Below are 4,903 nucleotides of genomic sequence, written 5' to 3' on the forward strand. Positions count from 1 at the left end.
AGAGCTGGCCAAGTGCTAGCCTCATCAGGGCTCTCCCAACGGGGGCATGAAGAGGACAGTGTTTACCAAACCCCTCTCAGAGGAACCTCTCAGAAACTTCAGTGTAGGAAATTCTACTCTAAGCAATCTACACAAACAGATTTTTATCTAGAAATGCATTCTGGGGGATGAGTGAGGGCAGGTGGGTCATGAGCGTGGCAACAAGGAGACTGGTTGGAAGCTGTAGCAGTCACCAGGGTGGAGGGGATGCTTCCTGAACCACACCAGTGTCAGGGGGGTGGGCATGGAAAGGCTCCAGGGACTCAAGAGGTGTTAAAAGGTAGACTCATGACTTAACTGCCATCAGAAGGTCGGTGCCTCCCTGGGCTCCCCGGGTTTTGGCTTTGGCTGTATCTGCTCAGTCTTTGGATATATCTTCTGGCAGCAGGAGACAGGTCTGTTCTGCAAATGTATTTGAAGTCGGGCATGATTGGGTGATGGCACTGAGTTCTCAGAGGGACAAGCTTGTTACCAGGTGGAAAGTCCAAGAGGGACTGTGGACAGACCTGGGGGGTAGGGAGAAGTAGAAGCAGGAGAACAGGTGTCCTCAAAGCCAAGAGAGGGGAGTGCTTCAAAAGGCAGAGAGCCATTAGTAAGTTTCCATGTGCAAATTACAACAGGAGAGAGATGCTTTTACCTATGAAATTTTCAGAGATTTATTTATTTATATAATTAGCAACAATACCTAGTGTTGTCAAGAATGAAAATAATGGACACCCTCATACTATTTGGGCAACAGACAGAATGAATCAAAAACTTTAAAAAGCTCATATGCCTGTTGATTCAAATAGTCCATCTCTAGAAATTTGTCCTGAAAAAAATCAGCATTACACATAATATAAAAATATGAATGTATTATCTAATATCTAAATATGAATGTATTATTTAAAGAACTGTGATAGCTATATGGTGAAAAAATACCTTGAAGTCAGTAAAAATAAATGTGTGAAAAATTAATGCTATGGTGAAATGTTGCAGTATATCATGAATTGAAAAAATTAAGTGTGATTATATTTTTATTTGTTTATTTTAGAGCTGGATGCAATTGTGCACACCTTCAAAGCCACCCTCAGCAACTTAGCGAGACTCGATCTCAAAATAAAAAATAAAAAAAGAGCTGGGCATGTAGCTCAGTGGTAAAGCAACCCTGGGTTCAATCTTTAGTACCAAAAAGAAAAAATTAAAAAGCAACAATAGGGATGTAGCTCAGTGATAGAGCATTGCCTAGCATGTACAAGGTCCTGGGTTGGATCCCCAGTACTGTGCATGTGCGCGCGCGTGCACACACACACACACACACACACTCACACTCAAATATATACCTAAATATATTTATACATATTAAATATACTAAAAATTTGTAACAATAACACACATATTCAGAAGTGTATAAGATAAAAAAATTGGTATTAAGTGGTTATCTCTGGGACATGCACTTTGGTGACTTTTTAAAAACCTTTTGAGATGGTCATTTTTTGTTTACATTTTCAAAAGTTTCCACAATAATTTATGTTATGCATAAGGGAGGCCCTGGTTTCAATTCCCAGTACCCACTCCCAAAATTTCTACTATAAATTATCTTTGTAATCAGGAAAAGGTTTTTTAGTGCTTTGAATGGTGTGATAATATTTTAATAATAACAATAGCTAATGTTTATTAAGTACTTGCTTTAAGACAGTGATTGTGCCAAGCACTGTATATATTCTCATTTAACACCCTTTGCAATCCTCTGTTCTCAAGTCCCCTTTTGTGGATGGGAAACGGCCTGAGAGAGTTTAAGTAACTTGCCAAGGTCATAGCCACCAGGAGGCTGAGGAAAGCCCTTGTTTTGACACTACTTTCTCTAGGAAACTCTCCTCACCTCAGCTCCCTACCAGGTCTGCTGTTCTGGGGTTCCACTCACATTGAGGATCCCTCACTTTCCAACTCATCCTATTCTGCCCTTCCAGGGACTTTGCTCCTCTGGGAGCACATGTTTCATTCTGCCTTGGAAAATGACAAAATTCACCAATGGTCACTCTTGTCAGAGTAGGAATGGATCAAGAGCAGGGTCTTGTCTGCTACCTCTCTGGTTCACAGCCCAGCGCACGGCAGCCTGCCTTAGGTGTTATTGAATTAAACTGTGGGCCAAGTTATTTTGTGTGGCTAAAACCTAAACCTGCTGTTTAGGTTTATAGAAATGTGAAGTTGTTGTTGAGAATGCACAGCTATCTCCACTCATCCTAAATTGAGACACATAGTTTCTGCCCTAAGAATCAGCTCAATATTGGGCTGCTTGTAGTCTAACCGGGAGCCCAGCATTGCACAAAACTTAATCCGGGAATTACCAGTTAGACTGAAGGCTCTGAATGCTGTGGTGTGGATTCAGGGGAGTGTAGGGGGATGCACAAGGTGCAAAGAGGACAGTGAAGGGGCTGTGGGCAGGAGACTCAGCCCCTGACCTGGACAATCCCTTGACCCTGCCCTCTCCCTATGTCCCTAAACTCTGTGGATTCAGCCTCCTAAACAACTCTTTCCTCTGCCTCTCCATCCCATCATCATTAAAGGCTCATTGCCAATCCCTTCTCTCCCCCATTACTGTACCTGCCTCCAACTTCAGACCCTGACTCCAGTCTCCCTCCCAGCAATTTGTATTCCTCTCTGCATCCTAGCTCTGGCCTCACATCAGGCAGTTTCCACAGCTATCTGCATTATCCATAGGTTAAAGTTCAGTTTCTTTATGGGTCTTGTAGCTGTGGATTGGGTAAAGGGTTAGGCATGTATTTAAGGCATCAGCAAATTATTAAATTAAGAATCTCCTTGTGTTTGATATTTTGAAGTGATCACATCAAAATGTGGTTTGAGAGGGCAGCATACCCTTATTTGGAGATTTAATCTGTGTCTTTGTGTGTGTGTGTGTGTGTGTGTGTGTGTGTGTATGTTACTGGGGATTGTACTCAAAGGTGCTCTACCACTGAGCTATACCCCCAGATCTTTTTTTATTTGAGATAAGGTCTTTAGAAGTTGCCGAGGCTGCTTTCAAACTTTCGATCCTCCTGTCTCAGTCTCCCAAGTGGCTGGGATTGCAGGTGAGCACCACCATGCCTGGGTGGACATTTAATCCTGAATCTACTTGGAAGACACTGTAACTGCTAGGTGCCCAAGGCTCTCATGTAGCCCCCTTCGAGGCCCTTTGTGGTTCATTCCTTGGTAGCCCTTCTGGCTCAGCAATTTGCTCTCAACTCTTGAACTCTCAGGGATCCACTGAACAACTAACTCACAGATGCCTACCTGCTCCAACCCAGCTCCCCTGTGCCCTGGGAAAAGTTCCTTAACTTCTGTCTGCGTTTCCTTGTCTGTTATAAAGAGGTTGTTCCCCATAACATGTGAAAATTGTATAACACATGCCTGGCATGTTTCAAGTACTGTCACCAGCCACTGCCATCTTCATCATCATATTCACCATCGTCGTTATTTTGTGTACTGGGGATTAAATCCAGGGACACTTATTACTGAATTACATCCCTAGTCCTTTTTAGTTTTTAGTTTTATTTATTTATTTATTTATTTATTTATTTATTTATTTATTTATTTATTTATTTATTTTTGAGACAGGGTATCGCTAAATTGTTGAGGCTGGCCCGGAACTTGATCCTCCAGCATCAGCTTCCAGAGTCGCTGGGATTACAGGCTGCAACACCGCTCCCGGCTGTGAGCTGCCATTATGATGCTCACTCCAACTCCAGGTCTTAACACAGCTATTTCTCTGTTGGAGCACTTTCCTCCCCGAACTTTCCTGTTCTTTGGGGGCCAGTTCCGTTCAGCCCTCCTATCTCAGTCTGGGTGCCACTTCCTCCCCTCAATCATCCTCGAATCAATGCGGTGAGGGAGCCTTTAGGGAAGGTCAAGTGTGCAGAAAGCCGCTGGGTCAATTCGGGCGTTTCCGGAAGGAAAGCCCCTGGGGGCCGTGACAATTGAAAAGGTGCACAAAAGTGGCTCGTAGTGGCTTAGGAGTGTCCCAAAGACGGGGCTGGAGACGGAAACTGGTGCTCAACTGCAGCTCGCAGCTAAATTCGCAGGGCGCACAGCATCACTATTGCTAGCCAGGGGGAAGGACGGGAAAAGTGGCTGAGCAGGTGTAGGAGCAGGAGACGTCCACAGCAGTGCAAGTAAGTGGACCTCCCGGAAGGCGCCCGGAGGCGGCGAAGAACTGCGGTGGCTGGGACCCTGCGTCCGGCTGCTGCTGGCAGAGGAACGTGCCCCATTCCCGCGGAATGGTTGGCATCTGACCGGGCTCTCCAGAGGCCCCTGAGGGCACGAGTTGGTCCTAGTGGCGTTTCTCAGCGTACTAAGTGGGCCTGCGGGTCACACTGCTGGCCAGACCAGGACTCAGCCCCAGCTGAACACTGAAGGATACGCCCCGCGGGCGACAGGTTCCTGCTTTCCAGGCACTGCTCTGAGACCCTGGGTTTTCCAAGCTGCGCGCCAGAGGCTGGGTAGGGTGCCCAGGACAACCCCGATGACACTAAAGCTCAATCTAAGGATCCCTCGCACAGCTCATCCACCACCCATACCCAGTCCCAACCCCAATTCCAGGGCTGCACCTCGGGGATGCCATCGTGGTCTACTCCAGCCACAGCCCAGGGCCCAGGTCCGGCGTCGGTTCCACGCCTTGGCCCCGCCCCCTCCCCTCCATTGGTCAGGGCCGGTTTTGGGGCGGGGCTCAAGGCCGGTGGCTGCCCAACCAGCGGTGCAGACCGCCAAGACTCGAGGTGACTACTCACAGGTCCACGCCTCCGGATTCGCCACCGAGCTTGTCCGCCGCCCCTGCCTGCGGCGCGGACCTCGGCATCAGCGGGACTGGCTGGCCCGGCGGCGACGGACG

The sequence above is a fragment of the Spermophilus citellus genome (assembly GCF_964194105.1).
Source record: "Spermophilus citellus genome assembly, chromosome: 9".
In the NCBI taxonomy this organism is placed as follows: Eukaryota; Metazoa; Chordata; class Mammalia; order Rodentia; family Sciuridae; genus Spermophilus; species Spermophilus citellus.